Source organism: Lactuca serriola, chromosome 9 (genome assembly GCF_051521515.1).
Source record: "Lactuca serriola cultivar US96UC23 chromosome 9, Lser_US96UC23_V15, whole genome shotgun sequence".
Taxonomy (NCBI): Eukaryota; Viridiplantae; Streptophyta; class Magnoliopsida; order Asterales; family Asteraceae; genus Lactuca; species Lactuca serriola.
The window spans coordinates 27,736,594-27,750,546 of NC_136416.1; positions in this window are offsets into that span (position 1 = coordinate 27,736,594).

Below are 13,953 nucleotides of genomic sequence, written 5' to 3' on the forward strand. Positions count from 1 at the left end.
CACTTGGATAAGTCTAATAACTATTCTGCGTATAACCTCAGATCCTGATTAGCAATCGTAGCTTTCAAAAGCCGTTGTCAACTCTGATCTTATCAGAAGTGTGTCCTTTAGATAAGGGATCATATATTCCTCCATTCTTGATATCGTATAGAATTGAGACATGGATTGAAATCATTCTCTCAGTCTATGTGTTGTTTCCCGATTTCCGATTTATGATGACTGATAACAGACTACAATTGAACACATCAAATTAGTCCCGGCTTGGCCAAGCGCTTATGTGCCATCACTAAATCATCGAGGGGCCCACATATATCGCTTTCATCCTACTTTGGATAAAAGGAATAGATAAACTTTGATTCAATGCTTGCTTGCACTCACTTACCGAATCACACACAACAATATGTTTTATAACACCAAGTTACTGGTGCGTTTACATATTATCAATGTGTAACCGACTCGCAAGATACAACTCACACATCTCGGTTTCAAGAATATAAGATGTTATCGTCTCACCAATCACTCGTGATAAAATCCATGAAGTGATCCAAGTGAGCGTGGGTTTAATCCAATGCTCAAATCATATTCATAAGCACTCATGAACATTGCAACAAACATTTGCTTATGTCTAATACACTTTAGACAATCCACACACCAATTCACGACAGTCTTCATTCATACCTACTTCCAACATATGAATGACTGTGGTCCGTTCGAATAATTTGATTGTTCTGAACCAATTTAATTATTCAGGAAGTCAAAACATGCAAAGTGAAACACAAGAATAATACTAATCCCATATGGCTCCAAACTCTGGGTATAAATAAAACACCTTTTATTCATCTCCATATCGATTACTCATTATTTGTTGTTTTTGTTAATTAACTTATTACTTGAATTATTACTACACTTGTCCCATGCTCTCAGCATGCACACAATGTTTACCTACGGTCCTTACTTTGTGAAATAGATCAAATGAACACAGTTCCAATCATACTCATTTCACAACTCCCAATCCTTATCACAAGTGTAAGAATATCAAATTCTTGCCACTTATAGAATATGCTAGATTCTACCATTTTATGCAATGATCATTTCGCAATGTCATTGCACAAAAGTCACAATGACTATTGCCAATGAAATTACAAAGTCCTCTATTGGAGATTGTTACAAGACAATTCCATAGACGTGATGTCTCTCACTTAAAGTACATTCCTTTGAACATCCTTTTGCATAAAATTTTATAATCTAGACATAGACTCTCAATATCCAACTCCCAATATGGAAACATTTCCATATTTGCCATACGACAACTCATTATTAATAAAATCTTATCTATTCATAATAATGTCGATATGATCCATCTAATATCATACTTCCAACTACTCACAAGCGACCAATCCTCAGCGAGCTTTGGATCGTCCTTTGATAGTTGTTTAATTATCTTAGTCAAAACCGATTCTTGTCTTTTTCCTTCTAAATGCGCTAGACATTTGGAAAATTTTAGAATGGTCAAATATAATAGCACTGGCAATCAATCCTATACCCGAAGCGTATAGGACACGACGCATAATGTCTTACATAATGATATGATACTTTATCAATCTTCTGCCATAATATTTTATGTGTCTCGTTCTTAGAGTTCGAACTATGAAGAAGGATACTGTAATCATAATCGAAATTTAAGAACACACTATGTATCCTTGACTAAATTTGTTAACATTCCACAACCTAAGCCTTTAGATTTAAAATGAAGCATAATATTCTCTCCCTTAATTATAGCGAAACAACTTTTCAACCCTTACGACTTTGCAAAGTATAACTCTTGTTTTCTATAATTAATATTGCTAACTTGCAATACTTGCCATAATAATCATACAAGAATAACATTTATGCTCCCACTATCATGATGATTATTATCATATAAGCATAACACTTATGCTCCCACTAGCTTTGACATGTATTCAGAAAACAACTTAACTTCCAGAAAACAATACCTATTGAATTTCTTAAGTTCATATTTCTAATACCTAATGCTTTGATAATCCTTTATCTAAGCTTCTCAAACTTATACACCTTTGCCTTAGATAGCTCATATGTGTGTCTAAACAATTCAGACTAATTGCCAAATCTCACAATTCGAATCATGGAAAGGGATACCGTAACCATAATCGAATTCGAGAATATAATTTTCACAATCACTATCTTCTTAAAATCTCTCTTAGTGAATGCATTTCCTCACAGTCATTTTCATGAATGAGGGAATCTTATGACACTTAGATTTTAATGGTGTATGTGTTCCTATCCATGCGAATTTGTCAAAACCAAAGTTTGCGACAAATCCAAACTCATATGGACCGAACTTTCTCAATCTTGATTTCTTGCCTTATGGTAACATGAGTGCCCACCATGTCTTCCAAGTAGTTAAGTAGCTCATCATTTCCTATCAATGTACTTTTCATTGATCAAGGTGCTTGCCTTTTATGCGTTCAAATGAGAACTCATAGAACTCACATGCATAATTAACTCAATTGGAATGGCACAGAAACAAGATAGTGTCAACACGATAGGTTGTAAACCTCAAGTCGTGTGCTAGTGATGATTGATAAGGTTTATTCTTGATTTGTTCTTGAAACCTTTCAAGACCATTGAGACTCCCACTGACTTCTTGACATATAAGATTCTCTTGTCAATAAACATTTCTCGACAAACAAATATTCAAGAGTTAGTGTAGCTTTTATCAAGACAAAACACTTCATAAAATTGGTCCTAGTTGGTCTTTGTCTTATCCAAGGCATCACAACTTTCCACATTTGATGAATGTTATGAAGCTTTTTAAGACTTTTCACTCAATGTCACAATCTTAACTCTAAGACTTTTTTTGGAACGAAGTATGATTGACTTCTTGATTTAACCATTTCTTCAATTCTTGATTCCTCTTCTCAGACATACAATTGTACTAAGACTCATTTAGAGGATCAATTGAGATATGGTTCTTAATCGTTAAGACCAATCATAAAACATAATAAAAGATACTCTCCCTTCTTCTTAGAATAGAGAAACTTTTATCTTCTGCCTACTTGATTCTTCTTTATTCGTTCTGCTATTTATTGAAACTCTTTCAATCAACTGAGAATTACACTTAATCTCATAAGTATAATCATATTTACTTAACCTTAGTAAATCATGACGAATATCTTTGTTACTCTTGTGGTGGACTTGATCAACGTACGGCCTAGTGTACTCGATCTCCTAGTCCTTCAATTGACACTTTGTCAACGAATTAGTCTAATTTACAAATATGAAATTTCTCATTCATCATGCAACCAAGTTGCATGATTCCAAGTTTCTGTCCAATTGAAACTTGGGTGATGAAAAACTCTTCCTATTTGGTAAATTCTTGACCTTTCCACAAATAACATAATTAAGAATCAAATCCATTATGGCTAATAATAGAAACTTACAAACATCAATTTTTCATACACGCCGTTGCAAGGATAAATAAATAATATAAAATGAAAATTTATTTTATTGCGGAAAAATTTGTCCTTACAATGCAATTCAACTGAAAAACTATGTTGTTACATATTCCTAAGCAATCTTTTCTAACTCCAAGTAGTAGCTTAAGAATCTAATCTTCAATCAATGCGATCGAAATCCATTTCTTCACGATTAGATTCAACTCACTTCTTCCCTTAAGCTTCCTTTCTTTTCTTCGATCCTACAAAACATCAAAATGTAATCTTATCACATCATGTATCAAGAATCTAGAATAGGAACTTAAAAGAGTTAGTTAATGGATTTTACCTAAAGTAGAGCCATACGTTTTGACTCTCCCATCTCTAAGATCTCTTAGGTAAATAGGGCAGCTTCATCTCCAATGCCCCTTTTCTTGGCAATAGAAGCAAATGGACTCTTTTGGAATGGCACAAGGAACTTTCTCAGAATCTACCTTTTCTGGATCTCCAATGTCACCATTTTCAATATCCATTGACGTTTGGGAGTTTTATTTACCAGACAAATTTGCTCAACCAGCTCGCTAAATCATCGCTGATTCAGCAGCTATAAGCAAACAGGTCAAATCAATGAGGGTCACGTCATGATCCATCATATAGTACTCTCTAACGAACTCACTATATGATTCAGAAAGTGACTGAAGAACCCAGTTAATAGCCAACTTACCTGAAATCTCGACACCCAACATCCTTAACCTATCAATGTGTGACTTTATCTCTAAGACGTGTACACACATAGGTTTTCCATGTTTACTCGCCAAAAGGGCTTGAGTGAGTTTGAACTTTTCAAGGCTTCGTACTTGTGGGTTAGGGAGAATAATTAGAGGAGGTGGCAGAAGTGAAGCATGATCTCTTGTTCCTCGATCATATCGCGGAATATCATCTTCATGTGGAAAGCTTGTTCCACGGGATTTGGGAAGACCATAGCTGTCATACTTTGACATCTACAAAACGGGAGAAAATTCAAGTTAAGTTGAATAGGATCCTCGATGTAACACCCAAATGAAACATCGAGGTTAGGATCCAACACAATACTCTACAACCTAAAAGAGGGATGCCGTAATCCAGTTGCAGAATATTTGAAGGTAGGTAAATGACGATTTACCAATTTCCACCATGAAAAACGAAAAAATAAATTTAAGTTTTAAATCTATTGAAAATTCCTAGATCTTTTGAGATTCATTGAACTTTTCAATGACATGTTTAAATCTCGATATGCCCCTCGATTTGTGACTGGGATGCCGAGGATCACAAAAAAGGGTGTGAATAACCATGCAAACTTACATGGTGCCACCAAATGTTACAGTCACCTATTCGATATGCCGGTTAACCACACATGCTCCACCGAACTATGACAAACAATGAGTCACCCTTTGCTACCTTTGCTTAGAACCATTTAGTGTGCCGGTTAACCACACACGCTCCACTAACGTCTTCGCAAGGGCACAAAGTGTAATTTCATGGAATTGCATTAATTCACTTTTGCCTAAAGTAACTAAGATTGGGAATTTTGTAAAAGCATTTAGTTACTTTTGTACTTCATTATACTTTTAATGGAAAGGGTTTGCCCTATCCTACCCGTTCGGCTAACGACCCTCCACCAATCAAGGAAGCGGTGGGTGAGAGTGGACACCCATTAAACGGCCATTTTATAGGCCATAACCTTATACCCCCCTTATAGATCGGCTTCGTGAATAAGGCCAACTAACGGTAAGACTAGCATTTAAGTTATACATATATAATATTAGACTTTTAATGTTATACATAGTATAAGGGTGTATTTTACACTTTTAAAATACTAGGTGTAATTTTATAAATTACACTTTTAATTTAATTAAATATAAACCATATCATTATGGATTTATTAACTCTCTTTTAATTATACACTTAATTAATTTAATAAAACCACAAGGGTGTAATTTGAACTTTTCAAAATTAGGGTTTTAGAATTTAGACTTTTTCAAAATTAAACCTTTTAATCAAACAATTTAAATTCCAAAACTTGATGGCAAGTTTTGAAACTTTTCAAAACATAAGCAAGAACATTCTAGATCAAATTATAAATAATAATAATTAACCAATTAATTAGTAATTATCTAAATATGACCTAATTCAATTTCTTGCAAGATAATCTATCAAATAATTCAAATAAATCAAGTTTCTCACATAAGGAAATGATTATCTAATTAATTTGACAATTATCTTTTACTTTGGTAAGGATATCATTTAACTTAAACAATTAATTTAACTTAATCCCTTAAATCCCCTAGAATTCGAAATTATGGGATGGGATATGCAAAATCTTTAATTACCAAATTTAAACATTTAAAGGATAATTACAAGATATGGGAATATCCAAATCCCTAAAATTTAGGATCTAATCATGGGGAAAGAGACAATTTCGAAATTCTAGGGTTAGACAACCCTAAAATCGAAATCTTGGGGCCAAAGAAAAAGGTTTAGGAAATCTTACCAAAAATTTCGAAATCTAGGGTTTAGAAACCCTAATTTCGAAAATCAAGCCTCAAGGGTTTATTAGCCATAAACCCTAATATGTCAAGTTCATACATTTGAATAAAGCTAATTGAAAACAAAAACCAATGTCTCTGATACCACTGATGTGTTTTATACAAACAATCCTATGTGTGCATGCAATCCTAGAGTTGGATCTATGTTTTCACTATTAGTTATAGAACTTTATGAACACAAAAAGAAACCTGGCATGCTACTATTATTTTTGAAATTCATATATAAAAATATAATACATACCTTTTGTTGTTATATAGCAATAACAACTAGTTCCTTGAATTTCCTTAGCTTTTGAAAGCAAGTACCACAAGTGTAGTACCTCTAATGGCTCACAAATACACTAGGTGAAAGGATGAATATGGGAGAGAGGAGAGAAGGGTATATTGCCCTAGATTTCGTCTCTTTTAGGGTTTCCCAAGGCTTGGACGAAATCTTAGTGCCTTAGGGTGCTATTTATACTTAAGGCTAACTAGGGTTTCAAGTTGTAAACCCTAATCCCTTAGCTTAGGGCCTAAGCAAGTCCATGGACTCCTTTCCTTAAGCCCTTGGACGAAAACTCCTAGATCCTTTCTTGGATTTTCGTTCAAGCCTTAATAAAGGTGATCCAATGGCCCAAAGCCTCAACTATTGAATAATTACAAAATAGCCCCTGCACTTTCAGTCAGTTCCTTTAATCCCAAAATTAATTCTAAATTAATTTCTGATTAAATACTAATTAATAATATGATTCCAAATTAATATATTATTCATGATATAATATATTAACAAATCATATTTATACCTTAATTTATTATTCTTAACATTAATCAGACCTCTCTCCTCAACAATCATCTTGTCTAGTCACCAGTGTGAAGGCAACCCAAAAGGACCATGCACAATCGGGTCAAGTACATACCAAAATAGTTATGGACTTAGACACTAATCCAACAAAAACGTGATTAATTAATAAATGTGGGGCCTTATATGTTAAAATAAAGTTTTTGGTGAAAATCCCGCATTAAAACAATTAAAAACAGGCCTAAAACGCAAAACTAGTCGAAAACCGGGTGAAATAGAGCTCCCTGCGAGGCCTCTCGGTCCTAGGCCGAGGTTCGGTCCCTTCTGCTGCTGGGCCGAAGGCGAAATGGAGCGAAAGGGTAGGAGGCGAAATGGACCAAAGGTACCTTCGGTTCCTTGTGCGAGGTTCGGTCTGCCGAGCTTCGGTCCGAAGGGGGGTTCGCTTCTGATGCCTTCGCTTCTAACACCTTCGCTTCTTACAAGTTCGGTTCCTAAGAGGGGTTTCGGGTCCTTAAGAGGGTTCGGCTGCTTAAGAGGGGTTTCGGGTCCTTACGTCTATTTTATCCGTTTTTACCCCGTTTTAAGCGGTTTTTGACCTGGTTAAGGGTTGGGATGGCCGAAAGACTACAAAAAGTTTAAGGAACTTTTGAGAGAGATTTGGGAGAGATTTGACATACGTGGAGAGATTTGGGAGAGATTTCACATACTTGGAGAGATTTCTCATATGGAGAGAGATTTGGGAGAGATTCCTCATTCTTGGAGAGATTTAGGAGAGATTTGACATACGTGGAGAGATTTCTCATATGGAGAGAGATTTGGGAGAGATTCCTCATTCTTGGAGAGATTTCTCATACAAAGAGAGATTCGGGAGAGATTTGACATTGTTGAAGAGATTTGGGAGAGATTTGACATACTTGGAGAGATTTCTCATACTTAGAGAGATTTGGGAGAGATTTCTCATACTTAGAGAGATTTAGGAGAGATTATAGATAAAGAGAGATAGAGTGAAAACAATTGAGAGAGGTTTCGTGTGTGACATTTGTGAGTGTTTGGCTCCGCAACGCAAGGTCCGTAATCCCTGTTAAGCCATGTTTAAGGATCTTACACACTTCCGATGAGTATGTAACATTGTTTTATCGGTTTGGTTCCTTACTTAACGCCGTTTTAGGTTAATGAAATCTAGATATACGAACTTTTCCATTGGTGATTTCTCATTAGAGTAGCGAGTTGTACGGAAATAACATAGCGTAAACCGTAGTACGCAAGGGTTAATTGAGTCAACTGGTTTGACTTGTTGACTTTAGTTGACTTTGACTCGACCGAAAATTGACGGTTGTCACATTATTGGACCAAGGCCCAATGCCACGTCCATAACCTTGAAAGTCTTTATGCAAAGCCTATTATTGGCCCAATTTACCAAATTGGGCCAAACTCCCAAATTAGGCCTAATTCCAAGATCCATATTCAAAACTAGCCCAAAACACCATATTCATAAAGTCCAACAAAGGCCCAAATCCAACCTCCATAAACAGCCCAAAACCTGAATCCCAATTGTCGAAGGCCAAATAGAGGACATACGCGGGGCGTACCCCTCTGGTACGTTAGGCGTACTCGTCCTGATGTTGACCACCATCGGGGTGGTTGACACAGTACGCTGGGCATACTGGATTTACGTTGGGCATACGTAGTGGTTTGCCAAAATCTAAATAAGTGCTTAATGTCTTGAGCGCTTAAGCCTTAACTTCAGATCTAGAAACCAAATGTGCCTAGGACCCATAAAACCATGAACTTTATCACGTTGGACCTCCACAAAGCTATAAATACTTGCTCTTAATCCATTAAGACCTTCCTACTCCATGCATGGGACATCTTAAGCTATTGGGACCTTATTTTTATCACTCAAAACCCCTTCAAGAGTCTAGAAGGACAGTTCATTTCGTCCCAATCACATCATGCACCATCTTGGGACTTTTTGGGACAAGAAATGGTTCTTTAAAGCAAAAATGGCACGATCTATACATATATGCATAAATTTTGAAGCTTTTTACCTTCTGGAGCTTCTAGGGCACAAACCAACTTTAGATCTACAAGCTTGATCTTCTTCTCCAACTCCTTGATGTAACACATTCTTTTTAAAACACTCAAGAAACTCTTAATAAGCTCAAACACTCAAGGAAATGGCTAGGGTTTGGGGAAAATGACTCTAAGCAGTGGAGGTTGGGGTAAGGGAGGGTTTTGTGCTCATAATGTTGCTTATATAGCCCCAAACCCTAAATATTAGGGTTTCCTTTTGATATGAGTATGCCTAGCGTACACAAGTGTACGCCCAGCGTACTAGGTCTCGCTTAGTACGCTCAGCGTACCCTTATGTACGCGCGGCATACTCCTCCTGGTCCTAAAATTAAAACTTAGCCCTTAGGCTTTTCATGGCTTTACCCTTCCATCCCTAGGGACTATAACTGGAAAATCTTGGGATGTTACACATAACACCTTTAAAACTTAAATAAAACCTTTCAAACACCATATTTGAATTAATTTGTGGATCCACATACACTACAACATGAGATCCTAGATTAGCCCTTTAATTTCAGCTCTATAATCCCATAACTTGGCATAATGATCCTTTAATTTACCCTAAATTTTCACACAATGCAAATCTTTTTGCATTTTTGAACTACCCAACACTAACATTGATGTTGAAAGTCTTGGATACTATAGATTTCATCTTCCTCAAACTCATTTTAGGACTTTCCAAAATTTCATTCACAAACTGTTTCCCTATCAACTTTTAGGTTACAACAGACCCAAGTTTGAATGACCTTGAGCAACTATGGTATTTTTAAGGGACTTTATTTGAAATGTCTTCTCATTTTTCATCTAGGATGCCCACATTCTAAAAGGAAATTGTTGTGGTTTTCCTTTACAACACTTTACAATCAATCTATTTATGTTATTCTTCACAAAATACACATCATACCCATGTGTTACTGCATATTTACTAAGAGATGACTTAAGTTCAACATGAAAGGAGCATCACATATCTATTTCAGGCTCCCTATTTGTCCATTTATAAGAAGCATGCATCATTCCTTGGGTAGACATATGGTTGTTTATTACAATCTTCATAATCATGTTCTACTGGACATAATGTAACGCCCGCAAATTCGAACTAGACATTTAAGATATAATAAAGAATAATTATCATAATAAAAAAAAAATCCTTGAATAGGATACTCATTCAGCGTACATGCTACAAGCCATAAAATAACATTTTAATTAAAAGATTATTTAGGATAAATAATCTTAACTAAAGATGTAGTAGTCGTAATGGAAATTTCATGGATATGATGAGCACTTAAATCTTACTTTGTATGAAGAAGTTATGCTTCTTTGAAGTTTCATGATCAACCAAACACAACGATGCGTGTCATTAAAAGTGAATCGAAGATAGATTGCTTATTAGCTTAAGTAATCTAAACGAAAGTCGTAGTAATCGTAAAAGAAAGAACGTACATATAAATAATGTATAAATCTAAATTCGTACGAGTGAGGTATGATTTTTCGCAATTTCAGTACAAAAGTGTGCGACACAGAAATCGAAATTTAAATTAGTTTAGTGTTAGCCAAAACAATGTAAAAGAGAGTTGAATATCTCGTAAATATGAATCCGTCGATATAAAGATAGTCAATAACCTAGTTCTTATGAAAGAGTTATGATTTTCACACGGACTTTAATACTCTAATCTCTATTAAAAATGAATTTAAAATAGAGCGAGAATTAGTTGTTGAGACCTTAAGGAAAGTTTTAGATCTTGTAGAGAGGATTTAGGGGATATAAAGAACGTCAAAAATGGATCTTGTATGCAAATGTTATGGTCGTTCGAAGATTTCAAGAAAACACATACTGTGATGACGTGCACCACTAGGAGTCGCTACGTGGCAAAGTGAGCGTAGAGCTCTTCCACCAACCAGTCGACGTGGCACCACATGAGTGTGACACGTGGTGCCACAAGAATTGGACACATGGAAACTTCTAGAATATGGGGCATGGACAACCCAAACAGTAACACATAGTAGCATTCAAGAGGACCAACATCACCATAGGGTGTGGTGTGCCTATGGACTTGATGCGGCGCGCACCCCTAATCTTCTATAAATAGGCTATCAAATTTCTCATTTCTACCACACCAATCCTCCAAATCTCTCAAACACTTTTCCACTATTGATTTTTTCCGAGCTTCTGAGCGTTTTAGCGAAGCTCTGAGATACCTATGAGCCTGACGAAGAGGAACTTTCAGGTCGGAATTCTGTCAATGACTTTCCCAGTTTTTCGCTAAAATTTATATAAGTTAAGTTGCACTTATTATGCTTTAAGTGTAAATTATATTTATATTCATAATCATTATTATGAATCTATAAATAAGATTTATTAGTGACTCCAGTCATAATATCGATTGATCTACTTACGTGAATGATATCTAGGCTAGATCTAATGAGGTGTTTAAAGTGGGATTTAGGGAGGCTAGATTTAGTGAGATGTTTAAAGTGGGATTTAGTGAGGCTAGATTTAGTGAGGTGTTTAAAGTGGGATTTAGTGAGGCTAGACTTAGTGAGGTGTTTAAAGTGGGATTTCCAAACAGTATACCCTGTATCCCATATGACCCTACCTCTGATATGATATTACATGGTTGTTCCTTACTAGCTATAGATCAATATTCATTGGGATTATTGAGGAATATAGAATATCGTTATCAAAGTCAGGAGGAATATAAAACTAAAGCTTAGTGAAATTCTTACCTAGGTCATATCAAAGGAAAATTTAAGGCGTTAGGCGAAGTGTTGCCCAACTCACAAGTCATCCACTTTAACAGGTGAGTGCATAGTTACTTTTAACTTACACATAGATACAAGTATTTTATATGCTTAATTGTTATGTATGTTTTTTAGCTATGTTTAATATATCTGTGCAATATGATATGGTTATTACTTTATTAAACTATATATTTATCATAGTTAAAATGTTATTGGGGCAGTGAAAGGATGTGCGAGGTAATAATGAGAGGTTGTGACCATAGTACTATCGTATTGTTGTGCCCAGTCATGTAGAGGAGTATAAATGCCGACCACTGACTATTCTAGAAATTCATGTGGAACAGTAGTAGGCTCATTATCTGTAGGCGTTAATGAATTATACATTCATTCGTTGTACTCCATCCTCCACATGGTTGCCTTATTGACACTTATTTCTAATGGAATCCCCAAAGAAATATTGTCTACTCACTGTTGACAAAGATCGTTTAGGGGAGGTACCTTGAGATCATCACTTTAGGATCATGCAGTGAGGATAAAAGGAATGGGTAACCGATTGATTACTGTGAAGTGTGTGTGTGTGTGTGTGTGTATATATATATATATATATATATATATATATATATATATATATTAAAAGATTATAATATTATGGGTTGAAAACCATATGTGCTCTCCAGGCTCCCAAGTCTGACCCAATCAGTTTCTTTGTATTACAAGTAGTAGTATGAAGGTTCAGGATATTGATGTTTGAATCTGCTGAGAGATTTATGGAGTTTTAAGCCATTAAATAAATTGACGTAAGGCTTGTAATGGCTGGTTTATGCTTATGTTTTGTATCGGTTATGACATCCCAAGATTTTAAATATAATGAAAAACTTTTCTTCATAAATGCTTTTAATATTAATATCATTTCACATTAATAAAGTTTTGGGACAAATTCTGCACTAATAAAAGAATACTTTGTTTTAAATAAGCATAAAGAAAAAAGTTTTTAATTGGTCGTAAAATTGGGGATGTCACACATAACTTGTTCAGAAAGTGGTCATTGAAGGTTCTTTTGGTTGATATAACTTCCTCATCCTCTTTGTGACCTCACTTCTCACCATCTGCTACAATGGAGTCAACATCTTCATCTTCATACTCAGGTTCCTCAGGTTTTGGGTCTTCCATCTTATTACAATCGAACAGAGGTTCATGATTGTGATAGAAAATGACATCAGTTTCTCACCTGGTTCCTACTGAACCCTCTAAGATAGAAAAGTTTGTTAATGAACTACCAACGGATTTCGATCCAATGGTGAGATTAGCAATTACTTTGGAAGAAGCCATATGAATTTCTAAATCTCTTGAAGACATGATCAAGGGAAGAACAATCTCACAAACGGAAGTTGGAGAGAAAAGGAGTAATGAAGGATCCTCACAATCCAACAAAAGGGTAAATTTTCAAAACCTATCCCCAATAACAAGAGGTCTGGGGATAAAAATGAAGCCAAGTAGTGCGACAAGTGCAAAAGGAAACACTTTGGAGGATGCAGTGAAGGAGTGATCTACTTCAAGTGTGGTAAGATTGGTAATTATTTTAATGAATGTGGACACATTTAAAGGGTATGTTTTCAATGTAAAAAGGAAGGACGTATAGTAAATGACTGCCCAAGAAGGAAGGAAGTTGCACAAGCATCTCGGATGACTCTCAGGACGGTAAAAGAGGAAGCAAAAGTAACTTCAGGTAGCTAATAAGAGGAAGTTTCTTATCCAGGAGGGATACGCAGTCGTCCCATATAATAGTATTGTATGATGTAGCCTGAATGCATGACGTTTGATGAAATCGAATAGAAATGTAATCATTTTCATGAAATGATATAATACTTAGTTATATTATCCGATGTGTTAAGTTGCTAAATGATTTTCTTGTGTGGTGACTTGGTAAACTACGAGACAATACTTGGGACGAGTACAAGACTCACGCTTGGATCGGGGAAAGTCATAATGTTACCAAAGTACTTGTAGTTCAATTTGTTTTGTTCATTTCCGCCATTACCTTTGTTTCGGTAATGATTTATGTTCCAACTATAGCGATTATATCAAATCGAGTCAGACTAATCTACAAAATAAGTTCGACGTAGCGTACGACTTTAGATTATAGGAACAGATAATCAAAGAGATCAATAGATGCATCGCGATCACTATTAAGATTAAGCATCCTGTAGCTAGAAGTCTTACATGCTAGAATGTGATTATAACACATTAGAACATAAAGGAAGGTATCTTTCTTGCTAAAGTCTGACTCAAAAAGACCTAGGTCCGACTGTTGCATCATACAATG